Here is a 23,304-nt window from a genome sequence, read left to right as displayed (position 1 = left end):
CTGGCATCCCCTGGTCCAAACATCTGCACCCCTTGTCCTCCAGAGCCCAGGGATCCAGAGGGAGGAACAGCCTGATGTTGGGTCCTGGGCTTATATGGAATTTCCTGCACGCCGCCTCCTTCCTTCAGGGCATGTGGGGAACTGCAGCTGCTGGGAACCCTCCAGCTCCTCCTCTTCCTCCTCCTTCTCCTGGTAGTGTCTTCTATTTGCGAGCTGGGGAGCTGCTGGGTTCAGTAGCTTCTAGTAGTGGCCAGCAGCTCTGCAGTTCATTTCTGTGACAGAGGAGAGGGGGAAAGAAAATTCTGTACAGAACATTAATTCTGTGCAAATTCTGCATTTTTGCAGTGGTGCAGAATTCCCCCAGGAGGAACCCCATCCTACAATCTCTTCACCTCATGGCATGGGTGATTTCTGGCTGAGCAATGAGGAGTCTGCTCCTGAGTTATACAGACCAGTTTGGTGAACAGCTGAAAGGATCCGCTAAAGCCATGTACAAAGCAAAATGAAAAAGGTTTTCAATCTGGATAGAATCACATCAGTAATCACCAGAAAGCACAGACATTAGCCATATGCTGGACTACCTATTGCATCTGAAATACTGTCAGTTCAGTGAGAGTCCATTTAACATCCATTTAGTCATTTGTTAAAGCAGTGACATGGTCCAGACATGATGCTATTACTCAAGCTTCCTGAGACACCGCTATCTTCGGCAAGTCATTGCTGTAGTCTCACTTTAATTTTCAAGTCCCACCACCTGAAAAAGGAAACTGTTCGTGAGTCACCTACAGAAGAATTTGTATGTGCAATCACTCCAAGCAGAGAGAAATTGTTGCTTACCTGTTCTTTGATATGTATTGTGCACATATACATTCCATGACTCTTCCACGCTACTACTTTGGGATTCGCTAACTGATGGTGCAACGGGCCAAAGAGGGAGGGAGCAACCATGCCCCCTTTATACCTTTGGCTCTGTGCGCGCGGATGAATGGTGGTGCATGCACTGCTTGCTAGTATGGCTGGCAAAAGTTTCTGACTCAAGTGCATTGGCTGCACATACACCTACAGAGGAATTGTATGTATGCAAGGTGTACCCTAAAGAATAACAGTTACTGTACTGGTAAGAAACCTTTTTCTTTTGGTAAAAACTGGATGATCTTCACTTTTCTTTCCTGTTCAGTTCTTTTATGCTATGAGTAATTATCATTCCTCTGGATTTAGTGCAGTGTGGAATAGATTTACTTTTGGGACTGGAAATAAAGCATGTGTTTGAAATATGTAAAAAAGTCTCCCTTGAAATCAAGCACAGAAATGACAAATTGCGTAAATTCAAGTAAGTGAAGTGGAAACCCATTTTTATGGTACACTTCTTTTTCAGGTTAGATATTAACTAGTAGTTTTTTATTTTTAGTAAACTATGGTCTCACATTCACTGCTAGATATTTTTTTCTGAATAAATGCTTTTTGTTTTTGATGTGCACTGGTTAAATGCTAAAAATATAGAATTATCACATGCTCTGAGTTGCACCGAGCAACTTGGAAGGAGTAGTCATGTATTGTTACAATGTGCTCAAAGAGAACAATGATAGGATGATAATTAAAAATATTGGCTTATTTTAAATGGGTGGAAAAATAAAAGCACACTTTAAAGAAGCAGGATTTTAAGAGCTCAGCTTGATTGTTTGTTTTAGAGAAAATTTGAATGTAAGAAAAACTTAATGTACAGAGCTTCATCTGAAAAATACTTGATTCTGATCATAAAGTTGGTGATTGTGCTTTAAATTAATTTTATATTTGGTATGCTTCCTCTTTGTGTCTTTCAGTATTTTGACTAAAAGCCCACAGAAGACTCTCACTAGTCAGTCTCCTACCTAAAAGTGCTGACCGCCCCCAGGTGGGTTCATTTTACCAAACATTGACTGAAGATTATTACACAGTTGAACTAATGTTCCCAGTAAATTAGGCTTAATGGGTTGACCAAAGAGAGTGGAGTCAACCAGAATCCTTGATTTGTTGGTTATAGATGTCCAGCTCCCATGAACCAGGTTGTGTGGGTCAACATACTGCAGTTATGTTGAGTTTTTGCCAGATCTTTAACTGAATTAATTCCTGCACTAAAATGCTGCTAGCTTCACTTTTCTGTCCTGCAATACTGTTCTTTGTCCATTCTGGTTGGTCCTTGCCCTTGACCTGATTTTCCTCCTTTTTACCTAGTACAGAGGGGGGCAAACTATGGCCTGCGGGCCCCTCCTGCCCGGCTCTTGAGCTCCTGGCCCAGGAGGCTAGCCCCCGGCCCCTCCCCTGCTGTTCCCCCTCCCCCACAGCCTCGGCTCACTGTGCTGCCAGCGGGGTTGAAAGCTCCTGGGGCAGCGCAGCTACAGAGCCCAGCCTGACCCAGTGCTCTGTGCTGCGCGGTGGCGTGGCTGTAGCGCCGCCAGCCACCGATGCTCCAGGCAGCGCAGTAAGGGGGCAGGGAGTGGAGGGGTTGGATAGAGGGCAGGGGAGTTCGGGGGGGTGGACAGGGGTTGGGGCGGTCAGAGGGTGAGGAATTGGGGGGGTTGATTGGGGGCAGGGTTCCGGGGGGGCAGTTAGGAAGGAGAAGGGGGTTGGATGGGGCGGAGGGGGCAGTCAGGGGTGGGGGTTCCGGGAGCGGTCAGGGGATAGGGAGGAGGGGGTGGTGGATGGGGCAGGAGCCCCGGGGGGGCCGTCAGGGAACAGAGGGGGTTGGATTGGGCAGGAATCCTGGGGGGGGGCATCGGGGGCGAGAAGCGGGAGGGGTGGATAAGGGGTGGGGGCTAGGCCATGCCTGGCTGTCTGGGAGGCACAGCCTCCCCTAACCGGCCCTCCATACAGTTTCTGAAACCCGATGCGGCCCTCAGGTCAAAACTTTTGCCCGCCCCTGACCTAGTATGAGGTAGGGATTGAGAATTGGCAGTGTTAAAATAATCAATTCTGTTTAGCTCTTCCACTTGAGCATATTACTCAGTTTTTCCCTGGAACTACTGCCTGTATTCTCCCTGGAACTATTGCCATCTATCATATGGAATAATCATTTGGAATTCAAGGTCCAACCAGACAATCTTCTTTGTACTCTCCTTTAATGGCTTGTCCAGTGTTAGCACAAACAAATATTGCATTTACCACTTAAGCTCAGCCTTGGATGACTTTCCAAAACATTGAGACAGAACATAGAAGTGTGGAAGCAGTTGCACTAATTGTGAATTGCTTTGATAGTCAGTTGTCCATCTCTTCATTTGATGTATTTTGATATCCTGGATGACATACTGTCAAGGTTCCTTCCCCACTCTGAACTCTAGGGTACAGATGTGGGGACCTGCATGAAAGACCCCCTAAGCTTATTCTTACCAGCTTAGGTTAAAAACTTCCTCAAGGTACAAACTTTGCCTTGTCCTTGAACCCTATGCTGCCACCAAGCGTGTTAAACAAAGAACAGGGAAAGAGCCCACTTGGGAACTTCTTTCCCCCCAAAATATCCCCCCAAGCCCTACACCCCCTTTCCTGGGGAAGGCTTGATAAAAATCCTCACCAATTTGTATAGGTGAACACAGACTCAAACCCTTGGATCTTAAGAACAATGAAAAAGCAATCCGTGTTTTTCTTGCTGTCTGGACTGGTCTCTGCTTTATACCTGATGTTACCTTTCAGAGGAAGACCTATGAAGAAGGACTTACATTAGCCTTTAAAGGTATTAATTCTAGTACTGGTGCAGATATTCCTAATTTTCTTTGTCTAGGTCCCTGAAAAATATTAATATTAAACATTTGATTTTTTAAATATTCTGTGTTTTCCTTTTTTAAAAATATAAGATCAACAAGAAGCTGCCTTTTTTCCAGGGAGATTTAAGTTCTTGGGTGAAATCCCTTGAAGAAGGTTCTAAGGGATGAGTTCAACTTTCTTTTTCTTCCTTCTGGGATGAAATACTGCAAGAGGTATAGGAGGTAGATAGTTCTTTGTTTTTTCAGGGTAGTTCTATCCAGCATTTGTTTTAGCTGCTTAGTTTATCTGGAACCATGGAACTATGGCAAGAAATGGATCAATTCATATCCTCCTTTAACATCTCAAACACACATGGTGAATCTGCTGGTCCAGAATTTCATAAAACGAGTGAATGTCTGTTTTATCCTCTTTTCTTCTTGGCTGTTACCACTTCAAACAGGTGGTTTAGAAATATACCTCCTGTACTAAAGCATTTAGAAAGTGTTTCCCTTCTCACCCTTTTGGCAGAGAGGACAGAAATGTATAATTTCAGAGAGTCAAGGGCATCAGTCATGTCATCTCCTCTAAGTTTTATTCATGGCACGTGCTTTTTTATCACGTCATGTATTTTAAAGAAAGAAAGAGAGAGAAAAATCAGCCACCAGAGACTCTTAAACGATGTTAGAGATCTAGTCTCTGAAAATTATTTACCTCTGCTCTCAAGAGATGTTGGTAAAATTGTTAATATGAATAACATTTTTGGAATGGAAGAGTGCGGGTGCAAATCTTTTTGGCTGTTTTCTTCACTTTGTATAAAGCACCAGAATATTTTTAGATTAAAATTATGAAAAAGAAAGGTATCCATTACTTTGATGATAAATACTACACCCCAAAATGAGCTATCATTTAAAATATTCATAACACTATCCTAAGAATTTTAATTAAGTATAAACTTTTTATATTAACTCTGGCAAGTTCTAATACAGTTGTTTTTCTGTCTCTGCTTGAATGCAGTACAGCTGCTTTTTGATGTAATTAGCTATTTAAATAGAATAGAAAGTGGGAGAGGAAGAGGACTAAAAAGACAGTTTTTTAAAGAAAAAAGCTGATAGTGTCTTCAGTAAGCAAATTATTTTGTGTGTTTTCCCTTTTGATTAGGATATGAAATAACAAGTGAAGTCTGATTGCTACAAAAGAAATTACATCTGGATAATTTAACTGGGGCAGTTTGGGAACTTTTAGTAAAGTGTTTCATATTGCTCCACTATTTAGGAGAACACAAGGATGACTCTAGCAAAACTTTCCTCTAGATGTTTGTGGAAACATCACTATCTGTCTTGTCTTCAAAGAGAATAATACCACTTCTGGACAGTTTATTTATGTTCCCTAGGGGCATAATGTTGTAGATCACAAATGCTACATGTTAATGCTCATCGAATGCACCTGACAGCCCAGATCCAACAGTAACAGCAGTATATCTGATGAAGCTTGAGAACGATGAGACTCCTTGTTTGCCTGTGAAGGATGGCGGCCCATGCACAAGCAGATACAATGCTCAGTGTTCACTGAACAAATTGGAATTTTTTTGGCCAACCCTAGTTGGCCCACTCTAAAGAGAATGTAATCTATATGTTTGCGGAAAGTAAGCAGTTTTTACCAAAAACAGAGATTTTTACTTGTCACCCTGGTATTACCATGGTAATATCCATGATATTATGAACTACTGTTTTTAGTTAATAATGAAGCAATCTGTTTCTGTAACCTGGGTGATGAACCAAAGACCCTGAGTTTGGTTTTAATTTAATTTTAAAGTGAACTAATTTGAGATAACACTTTTTTAGTGTGTTAAAGTCAAATAGCAGAGAACAGATAGTTCGAGTGAAAGATGATCTGTTGAAATACAGCACCATACTATTGGAACATGTATACATTATGAAGAAAACTTATTGAACTAGAAGGTTAACAAATATCAGGAGGGTGAAAGGTCTTGTTAAATCTCTTTCAGTCAGAGGTGCATCAGCAGTTGTAGACAGCATTAAATTAGTTACCATACTGGTGATATGTAGAGCAGCCATATGGAGTTCTTTATATATATATATTTATGAACAACTATTATATGGATTATGTGTGGACTATAAATATGGCGTACTGGCATTAGAGGGCTTGATTTGATGCTCAATATTTTCTAAATTTTTCTCATGGTGAGGTTTTTTTCATATCTGAATTATGACCATATTTTCCCTCATGGATTGTGTTTCTTGTTATGTTTGAAATCTTTTTTGTATTTGGTTTTTCAAAATGAACATTTATTAGATATACTTTGTTCCTTTACATTTGGGAATAAGAATATAATACAAAACATTATGAAGTGATTGCTTCACATTTTCCAGTAATTGGCATTTTATGTGATCAACTGTATAATAAGAAACATGATCTAAGAAATGAATATATTTTTAAAATGAATTGTTGAAAACATTAAAATTACCAGGAAGTATTATGTACTTAAGCGTATAGTTGAAGAGGTGGCAATAAAAGTGTGGATCACAAAGACCATATTCTTTAGTTACCTGATGTGGCAGTTGATCCGGGCAGTAGACCTTTTTACCTGTCTGAAGCCTTATTGATTGCAGAAATGGAAACTAGGTTGTGGTCTTGGTTTTTATTTTTGATGACCATCTGAATCACAGAAGGGGACTTGAAATGATTTTTACATGCAGTTAGAACTCCCATGGAAAAACATTATAAATATCTAAACCAACTGTCCAGTTTTCCTGTAAATCTTCCCTCCAGGTCCTCCTACAGAAATCAGATTATTAATAATTTACATGAGGGGCAGGTAGAAATAGGTGGCACTTAATATATTTATAATTATCAGAAAAATTTGCAGTTGTATATATGTGTACACACTGTACATATGTGATTGTGTCCATAAACCTCATTCTTCATGTCACTTGTCTTCGTACTCTTAAACTGTGTCTGCACTTGTGACTGTACATGGTTACATGTGCATTGTTGTGCCAGAACCCCCTGTTGTCCACATCTGAAGCCCTGAAGCAAATTCATAAAGGAGAGTGTACAGCATGAAAGCTAACACTCGGAAGGGGTGTGGGTAAGTACATGGCTCCTCTATTTCATGGTCCCATAACTCTTCTGTAGTGCAGCTTGGATAGGGTAAAGGGTCTGTACCAGGTCATAGGTATCTATAGTCCTCCAAGGTTATTTCCACAATGCATTGATCCCTTTGCTGCCTGATCTTTATCCAAAGGTATAAAGGGCCCTGGCCGCCCTGTTGCCAGTGGTAGTAACGACCTGTGCTGAGCACTTCAGATCAGTTCTTCTGTAAATGCTATGGATCTGCACAGCGATCATGTTACAAGAGCTACTGCCTAGTCTCTGGAGCACACTTGGGTGCTGATCAATCTGCGATTCAAAGTACACTGTCCTCCATGACTTCGTCCGCAGCAGCAAGAATATACACCAGTACCAGGAAGTTTCATGGAAGTTGGAGGAGGTGGGCATTCACTGGACTAGGTCCCAGAGCCGGGAGCATATGAAGTATCTCAGGCTTCTGTACTAGAGGGTGAAGGATGTCAATAATCTCTATGGGAGGGTACCTAGCACATGCCCATGCTATGAGGAGGTGGACTGAGTGCTCCCGAGGGCTGTGAGTATGGAGCCCGAAAAGCCTCTCGATCCCCTCCTCAACCCTGCCGGCCTCATTGTATGACCAGATGCCAATCAGGGGCAGGGCGAGGAGGCTACATGGACCTCAAAGGAAGCCCCAGGAGAAGCAGAGGAAGAGGCGTATGTGATTCTACATCTCTAGTGAACAGACCAAGTTGAGGAAGCTCCCCCCACCCCCCGAAGAGCCTGAGGAGGACTCCAAGCTGCTGCAGGAACTAGAACCTGAGGCTGGTAAATCATAATAGCTTCCTCGCACATTAATGTCCTCTCTTGCTCCAGTAATACATGCCTGAAGTTGGTTCACCTCTGTGCCTCCCACTCCCCCACTCTATCCTGATATGGTCTCCAAGCAGGACATTACTGTAAACCAGTGATTTTACTGAAATCCCATGAACGCTGTAAGGCATTTAGAGGAAGCTATAACTCTTTGCAAATGACCTGTTAGTACACCCTTGTGTCTGGGCATTTCTTGGCCAGCACTCTGGCAGTGATAGTCCTGGGATGTGTAGATGGGGGGAGGGTGGGATTGGTTCTGAAAGGGCCTGGTTGGGGAAAGAATTTTTGACACTTACGGTTATGCAAAGATCCAACAGTCTCCCCCCTTATCTCCTCTGCTTTTCCTTCCCTATATGAATGAGAGCCACATGGAAGTGGGGCGGGGTGGTTGGTTTCTTGTGTGCAGGCCTGCCTGGGTCCAGGAAAGTGACTCATTCGGTTATCCGAGGAATGTGACCATTTCCAGTGTTTATTACTGTTCCCAGTTCCCGATGTTTGTCTTCTCCCTGTGCTGAGCCACTTCAGAAAAGTGTGTGTGGGTGAAGCATCTGCTACAGCAGTTGCACAGGTACATTGCCATGTTCCATAGCAGTGGAGAGGTGACTGGCTTGTGGTGTTCATCCAAAAGTTCAGGGAAGAAAATACACTTGTGGTGTGACTGTTTCCCTGTCCCTTTCAGTGCAGTTTGCTGAATATAGGGGCTGGACTTTTTGGTGATGCAGTGGAATTTAGGGGTGAGTGGAAGTTTTCTGTGATTCTTCCATGGGAACTCCATCTGCTAGCTAAGAATACAGTCAGATTCCTCTTGAATTGCCTCCCAAGCTTGTACACAAAATTCAGCACATTTTTGGTCTAGCAGAAATTCAAGCTTGTTCTTCAGGTTTAATGGCAGGGCAAATGTGTTTGGTCCAGCTGCGTAGCTCACTAAACCCTTCCACTCAGCAATATGTGGAGGGATGGCCATTAGTACAAACATCTCTCTGGCATAGGTGGCTGGGTGTCCTCCAGAGGACCAGAAAAGCCTCTCTTCATTTTCATTCCAGTACCTTGAACATAGCTGTGTTATCCAAATGATGGCCTGCTGTTAAAGAAGAAATATGTAACTACTAACCTACGTCATCCCTGAAAGGAAGTGAATTCCATCCCAAACTGGTCCTTTTATGCATTGTAAATAGTGCAACATTTTAATAACAGTACTGCAGGTATCTTAACAATTTTTACTCTTAGCTCCTTCCTGGTAAGTCTTAAGTTTTCTGAAGGAAGGGGGCTGTAACAGTAGCATTCCTGAGATGGTTAAAAAGTTTCAATATTGTGGCCTTCAGCAGCACAGTTGTTATGTGGGGGGACTTTGTAGGCTCCTTCAAAGGAGAAGTGAAATATAATGCTAGTCTTGTCTTTGACTTGCCAGGACATTCCAATGCTCACAGGGAAACCATTCTGCTGGTAGGGCAGGAGTGGCACTGCAGACAAAGCAGAGACAGACAGAGAAGGGCCCTGGAGAGCTTTCACTTTTAACCATCTCAGGAATGCTACTGTTACAGCCCCCTTCCTTCAGAAAACTTAAGACTTAACCGGAAGGAGCTAAGAGTAAAAAATGTTAAGATACCTGCAGTACTGTTATTAAAATGTTGCACTATTTACAATGCATCAAAAGACCAGTTTGGGGTGGAGTTCAGTTGGCATTGACCAAAAGAATCAGGAATAGTTCTAGTTCCTTTAGGGCAAGGGATAATCAGGGTCCTGGGAAGGAGGAGGAAATTATGAGCCGGGTCACAGAGTGGAAGTATGCTCAGAGGGAACAAGTACCATGCATTCATGCAGTCACTGGTACAGCTGGTGGCAGAACACTTTCAGGGCCTGTTTGCCACCATTGCCTCTGCTCTTCTCCTGAAACAGGCAGCAGCCCTTCTTTCTCCTCTACTCCTGCTCCTACAGCTGCTGCTGAGGTGATGAATTCCCTCCCACTCCCTGTGCTGGGGAGGAACATGCTGAATGCACAGTACAACATCCTTCGCTTTAAAAAACATCCTTCGCTGACACCTGAAACCCCTTTCAGGGGAACCCCCCAGAGCATGCAGGAGGGGAACGATGAGCTTGATCCTATCTCTATAGCCCAGACAGTGTTCAGCCCCCAAGCAGGAGATGTCCCTGTTTCTCCCCTTCCCCCCGCCCCTCACTCCTGTGTTCTTCAGCTGATCTTACTCCCACCCCAGATAAGACAAGGGGAAGGGAAAGACAAGGAGATATGTCCACAGACAGTAATGTTTGCCTACTTCTCAGGGAATTGGACTGGGATTTTTGTTAATCTATTCGTCTTAGAAACCATTTTAGCTCTATATTCAATGTATGGCCCCTTACTGAATGAGGGAGGCAACCTAGTGACAGAGGATGTGGAAAAAGCTAATGTACTCAATGCTTTTTTTGCCTCCGTTTTCACTAACAAGGTCAGCTCCCAGACTGCTGCGCTGGGCATCACAAAATGGGGAAGAGATGGCCAGCCCTCTGTGGAGATAGAGGTGGTTAGGGACTATTTAGAAAAGCTGGACGTGCACAAGTCCATGGGGCCGGACGAGTTGCATCCGAGAGTGCTGAAGGAATTGGCGGCTGTGATTGCAGAGCCCTTGGCCATTATCTTTGAAAACTCGTGGCGAACGGGGGAAGTCCCGGATGACTGGAAAAAGGCTAATGTAGTGCCAATCTTTAAAAAAGGGAAGAAGGAGGATCCTGGGAACTACAGGCCAGTCAGCCTCACCTCAGTTGCTGGAAAAATCATGGAGCAGGTCCTCAAAGAATCAATCCTGAAGCACTTACATGAGAGGAAAGTGATCAGGAACAGTCAGCATGGATTCACCAAGGGAAGGTCATGCCTGACTAATCTAATCGCCTTTTATGATGAGGTTACTGGTTCTGTGGATGAAGGGAAAGCAGTGGATGTATTGTTTCTTGACTTTAGCAAAGCTTTTGACACGGTCTCCCACAGTATTCTTGTCAGCAAGTTAAGGAAGTATGGGCTGGATGAATGCACTATAAGGTGGGTAGAAAGCTGGCTAGATTGTCGGGCTCAACGGGTAGTGATCAATGGCTCCATGTCTAGTTGGCAGCCGGTGTCAAGCGGAGTGCCCCAGGGGTCGGTCCTGGGGCCCGTTTTGTTCAATATCTTCATAAATGATCTGGAGGATGGTGTGGATTGCACTCTCAGCAAATTTGCGGATGATACTAAACTGGGAGGAGTGGTAGATACGCTGGAGGGGAGGGATAGGATACAGAAGGACCTAGACAAATTGGAGGATTGGGCCAAAAGAAATCTGATGAGGTTCAATAAGGATAAGTGCAGGGTCCTGCACTTAGGATGGAAGAATCCAATGCACCGCTACAGACTAGGGACCGAATGGCTAGGCAGCAGTTCTGCGGAAAAGGACCTAGGGGTGACAGTGGACGAGAAGCTGGATATGAGTCAGCAGTGTGCCCTTGTTGCCAAGAAGGCCAATGGCATTTTGGGATGTATAAGTAGGGGCATAGCGAGCAGATTGAGGGACGTGATCGTTCCCCTCTATTCGACACTGGTGAGGCCTTATCTGGAGTACTGTGTCCAGTTTTGGGCCCCACACTACAAGAAGGATGTGGATAAATTGGAGAGAGTCCAGCGAAGGGCAACAAAAATGATTAGGGGTCTAGAGCACATGACTTATGAGGAGAGGCTGAGGGAGCTGGGATTGTTTAGTCTGCAGAAGAGAAGAATGAGGGGGGATTTGATAGCTGCTTTCAACTACCTGAAAGGGGGTTCCAAAGAGGATGGCTCTAGACTGTTCTCAATGGTAGCAGATGACAGAACGAGGAGTAATGGTCTCAAGTTGCAATGGGGGAGGTTTAGATTGGATATTAGGAAAAACTTTTTCACTAAGAGGGTGGTGAAACACTGGAATGCGTTACCTAGGGAGGTGGTAGAATCTCCTTCCTTAGAGGTTTTTAAGGTCAGGCTTGACAAAGCCCTGGCTGGGATGATTTAACTGGGAATTGGTCCTGCTTCGAGCAGGGGGTTGGACTAGATGACCTTCTGGGGTCCCTTCCAACCCTGATATTCTATGATTCTATGATTCTATGTCTGTTTGGGACGGGTCAGTAGGATTCATAGCCCCTGACTGTGATTTCTGCAAATGTGCAGTGCCAAAGAAATGCAATGAATGTCTCTTGCACTCCACCTTCCCCCAGTCATGAATTTCATATAAAAAAGTGTTCATTGCAGTGAAATAGTAAGCTGTGAAATAATTGTCGCTGTCTAAAGCACCAAATGAAAAACGGAAGAATTTAATGTCTTTATGGCCTTGTTAATGACTTAAATAACAATACAGACAAAGGAAACCAAAGTAAATTAAGAGTGAAGATACCGGACACTGAACAGTGCTTTTGTGACCCCTCCTCTCCGACCAGTCACATCTTGCAACCATGGGAGTACTCATGAATAGCACCAGATAAATTCTATGAGAAAGTGTTAGAAAACATTATGAAGAGAGAATGTGCAAAGCTCCTCAAAACCTTACAGAACTATTTTTAAATTACTTTAGCAATGCTTAAGTGCTCCTAATAAAGAATCCTGAAACAGAACGGTTAATATTTAACAAAAAAGTTGCTCAGCGATGGCATTTAAGTGCGTATATGCACTCTGCAGCACAAAACCACAGCCAAAGGTGTTCACCTTGCGGGGTATCACTTAATTGTCTGGTTTCAGTTAGCATGTTAATGTTGGCTACAAGGGATTGAAAGCCACCAGAGATATGTTGCAACACAAATATGTGACAGTGGTCTGTTGAACAGTGTTATGTATTCTGGATTTTTTTCTTCAACAGCAAACCTATAATATTTTAGCAAAACGAGCCTATGAATTTTTGAATTTAAACATTCAAGTTTTTTAAAATCAGATTTGTTTTTGTTAAAATTGTTTTTAACTAAAATAGTTAAATGAAATATTTAAAAAAATAAATAGACTGTGTCAGCCAGGTCAACATGAAAAACTGAAAATATTGGCTTCTGCAGCTAACTCAGTCGCCTTCACCTTCATTTTCCTGTTTTGTTCATAATGTGGAAAAGAAAAACAAACTTTCTTGGTTTTTCAGGTCCCAAATGATTTCTCAATTTGGAATGAATTAGTCCAAAGGAAGAAAATATTCTTCTACACCGGCAAAAGAAGCTACTGCTGTTAAAAGTGAGATTATCACTTCAACAGTCTCTGAATCCAAGTGCTTAAGTGACTTCCACCAGTTCACTGATATGACTTTTTTTTAAAACATCATCAGCAAACATCTATTTCTTGAATGGTTCACCCTTAGCGCTGAAGTTTATTATAGTTGGCATTATGGAGGGATGATTGCTGGATGTCCATGTCATAGCCATCTCCTCTTCTTCAGCAGTTAAGGTTTGACCCTGGTACCGAGTATTGAGAATATTTGCAAGAAAATGAGCTGGAGATAGTGCTTGTCCCATTTTTTTTTAAATGCTTGTAATTTAACTCGGTCATTGCATATTTCTCTTTTTAAGATCTCAGTCAGTTCCTTCCAAATTTCAACAGTGTCAGCAATAAAACAGCTATTTCCCTGCATTTTGTTCAAGGCTACAGAAATAAGCTTCAGGGTACTCAGCATGTGTTCAACATTTCTCTTAAGCCCGATTTTGAGAACATTGGCTGTGACAGTGCCATTTATTTTTTCACAATTTTGTTCACTAACGGTCATCAGATTAGGCCAGTTCTTGATATAGTGCTCAAAACAGTCCACTACTGAGTTCCATCGCATGTCTTGTGAGAGAGTTAGCTTGGTTCCTCCCACTTTTTTGCAGCTGCTGCAAAGTGGTTGTTACGGAACTATTTTGCAATTTCAACAGCATTAGCCTTTATTTCTGGAACACTGAAGTCTTTGGCTAGGAGGTGCATCAAATGAGCACTGCAACCGTATGTTGTTAGCTTGGGACTCTCTTCCAAATAATTTCTTCTCATGTTGGATACATTTGCAGCATTGTTGGTGACCAAGCTGCATAGTAGACATTTGAATTTTTTCCCCCACAGTTTGTTACTGCTACTTTTTGTAAGTATTCTGCTGTGTGTGCATTTCCTGATGTATTAATTGTTTCTGTAAGGAGGACATTCCCTTCTTCCGTTGTCACACAAGCACATATAACAGGATCATTGTGGACATTGCTACACCCTTCAAGACTCAGGTCAACAATTTCCCCCTCTAGACCTTTTGCACACTGCTCAATTTCTCTTTCATACACTTTATCCAGCAATTTGCCTGCGACATCTGCTCTCTTGGGTGGACTGTATCCTGGTCTTCATGACTGAACCATGTTAATGAAGTGTGGGTTCTCAATCATACGGAAAGGAGAGTTTGTTGCAGAAAGAAACCAGGCAATTTTTTCATCAATTACCTCTTTTTGTAATCTGCTGGTTCTAATCACAAATTAACTGTGATTGTTTCTGGATGATGGAGATGTTTTTTTTCTTTTTGATATACTGTGGCTATGTGACATACATGATGTGAGTGAATCACTATCATTGGCAGATAACTCTGAAACTGTAGAAAATGATGGTGATCTTGAAGGTGGATAGTCTTCAGAATCCTGTATGTTGAGGATGGAGTCGCCTAAATAAAATAAGTCAGTGTAGTTATTTAATTATTATTACCATACTGCTCATTTAGTATTACTCATTGCATTCACTGACACTCAGTACTACTTTAAAGGTGAAATTATAAAAGGAAGATCTGCCTATTTCAGTTATTTATTTTTTATCACAACTGCATCTAAAATGATAGTACCATAGAGTAACAACTATATTTTTTTGCTCAAACATGAGAATTCAAAAATAGTCTGGAAGAAAGACAGGCAGTCCTTAAGAAAGAAGTATGAAATAAAGAAGTTGACCAACCTGAAGATCCTGCATGTTCAGACATGTTCCTTTCATCATCTTCAATGCAGCTTCCTCCTGAGAAGGAGCACTTCTCATGATGTTGTTTCATTCGGGCAGCCAGGCCTTGCATTTCTTTGTTGCAGTGTTTACATTTTGCACGCATGCCTGTCTTACCCACAGGTAGAGGAACTTCATTAAAATATTCCCAAACTAGGTCTCTCTTATGGCGTGCTGCCATTATAGGTTTTCCCCTCTAGTGAGAGAATGATATAGTAGATCTCAAATCAATGAAAGCTACACTCAGAAAGACCTCCAGACTTCTGGAATATGCTCCTCAAAACAGTCTCACTTTTGTTTCTACTGCCTGTCCCTCTCTTCTCACATTTATCTCCACACTTCTTCTCCTTGTCCAGATCTGTTTTGCCCCAACAATCTTCTATTCACTGAACTCTTTGAAACTTTGCACTTTTAGAGAAAGTTAAGGGATTGACTCTATGTACACAGATTTGCAGAGGGACAATAGGGTTGAGGTCTGCTATTTTTCACATTTATATATGTATGTATTTAACATTTTTACTGTTAACAAGCATGTTATCTTTGGAGACACAAATTCACAGTTTGAGAACTGCAAAACTAAGCATCTCTGATTGTATCTTCTAGACCAGGGGTGGGCAAACTACGGCCCGTGCGCCGGATCCGGCCCCTCAGGGTGTTGGATCCAGCCCGCGGGATTGCCCCCTGTGGTGCCGCGGGCTCCACACCGCTCTCAGAAGCGGCCGGCACCATGTCCCTGGGGCCCGGGGAGGGGGGTGTGGCAGAGGGCTCCATGCGTTGCCCTTGCCTCCAGGCACCGTCCCCCGCAGTTTCCATTGGCCAGGAACGGAGAACCACGGCCAATGGGAGCTTCAAGGGAGGTACCTGGAGGCGTGGCAAGGGCAGCGCGCGGAGCCCTGTGCCTCCTCCCAGAGCGGCGCAGCGTCGGGCAAGGGCAGGCAGACAGGGAGCCTGCCTTGGCTCCGGTGCGTGCTGGTGCCACCCTGGAGCCGCTTTAGGTAAGCGGCACTGGGCTGGAGCCCAAACCTCTCCTGCACCCCACCCCCCAACTCCCTGCCCTGAGCCCTCTGCCTGCACCTTGCACCCCAATTCCCTGCCCTCAGCCCCTTGCTGTACCCCTCCTGCGCCCAAGCTCCCTGCCTTGAGCCCCCTGTTGCACCCCACACCTCTCCTGTACCCCAACGCACTGCCCTGAGCCCCCTCCTGCACTCTGCACCCCAACCCCCTTCCCTGAGCCCCCTCATACATCCTGCCTCTGCCTCAATCCCTTGCCCTGAGCCCCTTCCTGCACACCACACCCCGCCTATACCCCGCACTCCCTCCCACACCCCTGCTCCGGCCCTGCATACAATTTCACCACCCAGAGGTGGCCCTCGGGCCAAAAAGTTTGCCCACCCCTGTTCTAGACTGAGCACTGAGTCCCATTGGGTAGATAGAAAGATTAACCCAAATCAGTGGTTCCCAAACTTGTTCCACTGCTTGTGCAGGGAAAGCCCCTGCCGGGCCGGGCTGGTTTGTTTACCTGCCACGTGCCCAGGTTTGGCCGATCACGGCTCCCAGTGGCCACGGTTTGCTGCTCCAGGCCAATGGGAGCTGCTGGAAGTGGCGCGGGCTGAGGGACGTACTGGCCGCCGCTTCCAGCAGCTCCCATTGGCCTGGAGCAGCGAACCGCGGCCACTGGGAGCTGCGATCGGCCGAACCTGCGGACGTGGCAGGTAAACAAACCGACCTGGCCTACCCTGCCAGGGGCTTTCCCTGCACAAGCGGCGGAACAAGTTTGGGAACCACTGACCTAAATAATCTATACAGAAGCCTCTGGAACACCGTAAGATTGGGTCCCTAATCCATGAACTACTGGAATTTATTTACAAAGCTTTTCTTAAACATTACATGAATATATTGTCTCATACTATAGAATTAAAATTTATAATTCCTATTCCATGATGAGATATCTTTGAGCTATAATGTATCTTAATTAAAACTATCTTTAGGTAGGTTTTTCCTCAAAAAGCATTTTATCAAAAAAATCCGATTTAAATAAAAAAAAAAAAATCAGATTTTTTTTTAATTGTTCATTTTTATCCATCCTGGAGCTGAGAAGTGTTTTGGACTACATTTTTTCAGGTTTCTAACAAATAACATAATGGAAAATACAATGGTGTGCTCATGACTGATACTTAGTAGGTCAGACAGTACTGTGCTACCTTTGCTTTCTAAATCAACATTTTTCATTTCCCACTTAACTTACTTTTTTTGGCATGCTGTTCTCACTTTTTTTTGTTGCATTGTATTGGTTCCAAATTATTGTAGGTAATAGATCCATATACCACCCCATTTACTATCATGGAGAGATGGAATTACATTCTTTTCCGTTCCTTGACTGAAAAGAAACTGGCAGTTGGAAGTTGACATTGTTGGGAGTCCTTAAGATGAAATGATTCACTGGAGGATCCTAGATTGCCATTCAGCTTCTGAATTTTATGTGTGAGGTGTGTAATCACACTGTGGTCATATTAGAATTAATTCCTTTGAGAAAGAATTCCAGGTAAGTCACCTTTCTTTTTGTTATGTATAAAGTGATCACTCTTCTTTGGGTTTTTTGCATTTTAAAAATATAATATAAATCTAATTATATCTCTATCTATCTATCTAGGTGGTATAAATAAAATATACTTATGCAAAAAAGGAACATCTGCCTTCTAAATGTTACTCAATGTTAGTAATTAAAAGGTTAACTAAAAGCTGAGGAAAGCTTTGAATTTTTAAATGTTTGTAACAGCTAGTAGTCTGACTTACTGCAGACATTTTTGTCAAAGTTGAAAAAGTTAGAGCTAATTAATTTCTTGGGAGACATATGATGAAATTGTAGGTGTGATAACATATTTGAGTAACATATGGTCGTTATGGGGCACCTTTCTAATGACTGAGCACGAAGTTAAATATAGACTTCCCATTTTTCACTTGTTCTAATAGCAATTCTTTGTTACTACACTTTTAACTACTCTTATTTTCCATTGTATGTAGAATTTAATTCCTTGTATTTTAATCGAAATATGAAAAAGTAGATATTAGTATGCTGTAATATTGCCATGCCTAGATAAGATTTGCCATGATTTTCAGAAACACATAGTTCAGCTTTCCTTGTCATATATCTAATTCTACTCTGAGTAGACTGGAGCATTAATTAAAATCAATTGCATTTTGACCTTTTAAGTAAAACTTGATATTTGCGACTGAGTGTTTAGCTGTATCTTCTCTATAATAGGAATGACGATTCCTTTGGGACATAGGAGGAAAATGCACATTGTTCCCCTCAATTTAAACAATATATTAAAACTTCATAAATTACTTTTATAAGATTATTTATTTAATAAAAACTGGGTTAGAAATAATATTAGACTAAATTCTTATTCAGTCCCCAAAACTGTAGTAAATTGTGTTTGTACAGAGATCTGCGTTGAGGTGGTAGGTGGGTGTGATATTCTTTTACCTCAGTCTGGAGCCAGTACGCAGATAGGCTGCTGATCCATCCATTCTGTAGTTGCTATTGCAGCCCTTGGGATTTGAGGCCAGGCTGATTCTAGGAGCAGGCAATCTGGGTGTTTGGGCATCAACTCCAGATGGCAGTGTAATGTTATGCTACTTGGTTTGAATTGTTTTGCTCTGTGATTGTGTGGCCTCTTCTTGTTTGTAGCTTAGTTGTTCCAGGGTAAGTGCAGGGACACCAAAAATGTCTTCTGTTGCGCTGGCAAAATACTTAAGGTCGTGCCTGCTGTGGCCTCTGCAGAATCTTATGCAGCAGTTACATGGGGAGTTAGGACAGTTAACCTGCGTAGTCCACAGACATGCTGGTTATGCTGCAGGCCCAGGAAGCCACAGATCCCACCTCTGCTCAAAAGTAGTGCTTTGAATATGTAGGGAGTATAGATAAGACTACGTTTATGTCACGGAGGTCATAGAAGTCATGGAATCTGTGACTTCCAGAGACCCCCATTCTCTGCTTCATCCCCAGGGACTGCAGGACTCTGGAGCTGGCAGCCAGCGGGGCCCTGGCAGGGTTCCAGTCACAGGCGACCACAGGGACATGGGGGCCCCCTGCAAGGTTCCAGCCCCAGGTGACAGACTCCTGATGGGGCCCTCCTTGAGGTTCCAGCGATGGACAGCAGCCTCGTGCGGGGGGAGGGGGATGACTCAGGCAAGCGGCTGAGGGTGTCCCATTTTCTCTTTGGGAAATGTCACCCTGCAGCTTCCAGCTGCCATGGGTGGAGGGGGAACCCCACAGCTCCTGGTCACTATGGTCATGGGGGAAACCATAGAGCTGCAGCAGCAAAAGTCACAGACAGGTCATGGCTTCCATGAATTTTTGTTTATTGCCTGTGACTTTTGCTAAAAATAACCAGGACAAAATCTTAGCTTTAAGTATAGAATACCCCTGCTTGAACTTCAGTAGCTTGCTTCCCCAGCTCCAGAATTGTGATGGTTCTGCTGTACTTCAGGAATTGTGAAACAAGGGCAGGAGGTATAGAAAGGTGGTATTTGAACAGAGGGAACTGTTTTCTCTCATAATAAAAGGGAAACTCTTAAATGTCTGACCTAATTTAAAATTGTTGTAATTTGGAGTTAATGTCAAAAATTAAATGAAACAAAAAAGCCATTCTTTCAATTTTTCTAAAAAACTGGCTGCATTGCTGCAGGGCCAGTGACTAAAGGGAAGCTCACAATGAGTGCCAAGTTGATGCACTGGTACACAAACAAGGAAGAAAACAAAAATGTGTTTTACACAATAATGAGAAAAGGAAGAGCGGGAGAAAGTACTAAATACCATTGCTTCCTTTTCAGAGGAAAAGGAAGGTGAAGGACTTGCAGTAAATAGGACAAGGAATAATTAGGGCATTGGATTCTATGGTGAGCTGGATCTAAATTTTGCTGCAAATTGACTTATTTATCAGTGAATTTTCAATGTCATAAATGGAGAAGTATTAAACAAGATTTTTATTATAAAAATGAACAATTAACTTCATTTTAATTTTCAAGACGAGACCACTTTTTGAATGATTTCTCATTGGTTTCATATATGAATGCTAGGATATCACAGAACTTAACATTGACAGTACTTTAAAATTGCATTGTAGAAGTCTGGGTCCAATGTGGTAGGGCGTGGGCCAGAACTGAATGGTTTGTAGGCTGTGAGTAGAAGGGTTAGTGACTGTTTTCTCACTTGAGTGGTGGGAATGAGTCCAGGCGTTTTTTTACCTGGGAAAGAGAATCAGTCTGGGGTGCTAGAGAGAGAAAAGACAGTCATACTACTGCATGGGAGGGGGAAGTGGAGTATTTGACAGGTAGAAGAGAATTATGAGGTTTTGTAACTGCAGGATTAGTGGAGATATAAAATATGATGATAAAACTGATGTTGGGAGTGCTGGTTTCATCAAGACAGGGGTGTTAGTATATTCTCTGCCGTCATAGGTTTGCTTTCTTACATAGTTAAATATTTTATTTCCTTTGTTCTTCTCCCCTTAACATATCTTAACAAGTTCCTTGCTTTGTGTGTGTGTAGTCGCCCGTATGCCACTTTGATCCAAGAAAGTATTCAGATCTTCACCAATGAAATATTAAAGTATTACACTGTTTGTTTTGCTCCCTTTAGAAGCTTTTGGGTAGGCCCAGTTTTTTATGACTTATTCTGAGGAATGAATAGCAACAAGTGTATTTTTTTTTTAAATGCGTGTAAGTTTTCTATAGCCCTGTTTCTCAGACAAAAAGACCCCAACAATGCAGAGTGTTGATCTGACTGTTCCATTACTTTTGGGGAGTGTCGTTTAAGGATGGACAAAGTATAAATAATTTTAAAATCCAGAATCACTTTTGTTTTTTAATTAAGCCATTCTAAATTTTGTTTTATCTAGATACAAACAAATCATACAGAGTGAGCATAATCATAGACAAGGGAAGTAGGTTTTGCGGAAATGGATGCTAATTTTGATCCAACAAGAAGATTTGTTATTACAGCTATGTAATTATCTTGTGTTACAATACTATTGATCGTTTATCTGCATTCTTGAGTTAAGGCCAAAAATCTTTTCTCTCATTTTCTGTTTAGATTATTTTGTCTTTCCATATCATAAAGTAATTAAGTACCTGTTGACGCTGCATGTGGAGGGATAGGGGGAACAGTTAACATAGCTGTTTAAAATCCAATACACTTGGTAGACTGCATATGTGAACCATTTGTCTGGTTTCTTTTAGTTTTGTTGCTTAGAACTAGGTTTGTATAATTTTCTGAGGATTTGCATTTGAAATATCGGCAATAGTACACTTATCTTACTATGCATAAATAGTAGTGGCAGATGTGATGAGGTCAGTACTCTGACTATTCACATATATCTGCTTATTTATTCTCAAAAATCCCTTAAGCCGCGAAGGGACTGGTGATCAGGGAGGAGGGTGTGAGAGTGTGTGTATGTTAAAAGTCTAATTAAAAAAAAAAAAGCAAAGAAAAAAAAAAGCATTTTATGGCACATGATGAACTCTCGCATCTAAGCATTTTTGGATGCTTTCATAGCCATCTGTGGAGGGTGGATCATTGATTATGCATCAGCCAGATAAAAGAGACCATTTTGACACATTCCTTCCTTCCCCAAATATCTTACTGCTCCAAAACTGCCTGTTAAGTTGATCAAACGATGAAAACAATAGTTTGAGGGGGCAATAGAAAGTGTATATTATATAGAAAACACACTGTGTAAACATTGTTTCTGGTGACTATGTACATTATTATTTACTGACCATATAAATCACAGAAGGGAACCATGAGTGATTCATACACTAATTAAAAACCACCACATAAAAAGTAGGATACAGTACGTAAAGTTTTGCTTCAGCTTCTAAAGTTTTTAAAATAATTTAGACATGACATTTTTAAGGTTTGATGTTCAGTGTACATAATTTAGTCTTCATATATTGGGAAAGTCTAGTAAAAAATGTTGCCATATACCCAAATTATTCATTTACTAAGCACATTTACTAAGTTCATAGGCTTCAGAAGTTAAAGTATAGGAGTAATAGCAAATTGTAAGTAAGGCCACTAAGAGTGCATGTAACCCATTCACTCATGTAATAAATGTGCAAAGACAGTGACAGATTATTTAAACAAACAAACAAACAAAAAAAACCCAAACCTACCAAACAAAGCAAACCCTCACAGCTCTCCTATAATTAGGATTGATGATAAAGCTTAAGGCAGTCAATTCTAAATTTCTTTTCAGTTGCTCATAATTTTGTCAGAAATGTTAATTTAAAGCTGAAATTCCTTTTGCCTCGTCCCAGCTCAACAATAAATTTTAATTTTTTAAAACAAAAACAGGTTAGTTATTTTTAAGTTAATAGGAAACAAAAAATACCCCCAAACCCCAAATTTTGTTTTACTTTTTTTTATTTTCTAAACACGATCTTGCAGTTTGTAGTATTGAAATCATTCCAAACATCCAAATGTTAAAACATGAAACTTGGCATATGGTTGTTTTTCACTGAAGAATAATCGATTTCCTATGTTTGAAAAAACTGATTAATGTGTTTGCAAGTTCTGTATCGCACATGTCCAGAACGTAAATTAGCTTTTATATTCTACTGTTGTGTGTGCTGCATTCTACAGCAGCAGATGCAGTCTTGGAAAAAAATGTAGGATTGTAGTAAATCAGTAAATATTGATTTACCTGAATATTTCCACATTGTGCAAGATAATCTGATGTATTACAGATGGTGCATGTGCTGATACAATAACTGTTGTGTCTGCAAAACGCTTGGTTACTGATCTAGTAGTGAGCACTTATAGTTGCTGTTGTGATTTCTTTTGTGGGAGTGACTTAAATAAATAAATAAAACATTTTAATATGACACTTCTCCAACAATCAATGAATATTCAAAACCAGAAACACAAACTAAAAACAATGTAAATAGTCATACAAAATGGGAGATTCAATATCAGAGATGTCATTTTGTGAAAGTAAAGTCCTAACTCTGCTTCTAGGGCATATGCACGAAAGTCTTTTATTACATCACCACATATGATTTCTTAAATACAGAGTATTTATGCATGTTTTGAATAATGTGTATTAAATAAAGTCTTGGGTGACCCACTGAATAAGGAGGCTAAAAATAAATATTGACTAACTACCCATTCACTCAACGAGGGACCGTTCCTATGGTAAAGATAATATGTGATTAGCTAATTACACACAAGGGGGCCAGGTTAAGGTTGCATAGACAACCTTAATTGTGGCATTTCCTAACTTTTGAGTGCTTGATTTTGCAACCTCAAGTGTTTTAATATAGGTTTTTTGGATGTAGATTTTTGTAAAAAAAAATTAGGAGACTATCATGTGGAACCATATCAACCCACAGCATGGATCAACAACAGGGTTTGGCCCTTTATATTCACAACATAGACTTCTACCACTTGAGCTAACTGAGAACTGGTAGCAGTAGAAGGCTGTTAGCGTCTGTGTGGGGGTAATACACACACATTTTACCAATGGATTTCACAGCTGTTTTCTGACAGTGGAAGAATGTAAAGACTTGAGAACTCCTGGGCTCAATTCCAGGTTCTAGAGGAGAGTGTACCTTACCCTTACGTCCCCTCCCCTGAGCATCTCCTGCCAACTGCACACTCCTTTCTGTCC

At 41.8% G+C, this 23,304-nt stretch overlaps 1 protein-coding gene across 14 annotated transcripts in view; it reads left to right on the top strand.

Moving 5' to 3' along the window:
- AKT3 (AKT serine/threonine kinase 3) overlaps positions 1 to 23,304 on the top strand; it is a 261,533-nt gene that overhangs the window by 51,056 nt on the left and 187,173 nt on the right. For 4 of the 14 annotated variants that reach the window (XM_043543367.1, XM_043543361.1, XM_043543365.1 and 1 more), the window contains exon 3: positions 1,821 to 1,891. The exons of the other annotated variants lie outside the window; for them this stretch is intronic. The gene's annotated coding sequence lies outside the window, so the exon portion shown is untranslated. The remainder of the gene's footprint in view (positions 1 to 1,820; positions 1,892 to 23,304) is intronic. 14 annotated transcript variants of the gene reach the window in all.

The sequence above is a fragment of the Chelonia mydas genome, chromosome 3 (genome assembly GCF_015237465.2).
Source record: "Chelonia mydas isolate rCheMyd1 chromosome 3, rCheMyd1.pri.v2, whole genome shotgun sequence".
Taxonomy (NCBI): Eukaryota; Metazoa; Chordata; order Testudines; family Cheloniidae; genus Chelonia; species Chelonia mydas.
Note: the sequence above shows the minus strand (reverse complement) of the source record. Positions and strands in the feature narration are given on the sequence as shown.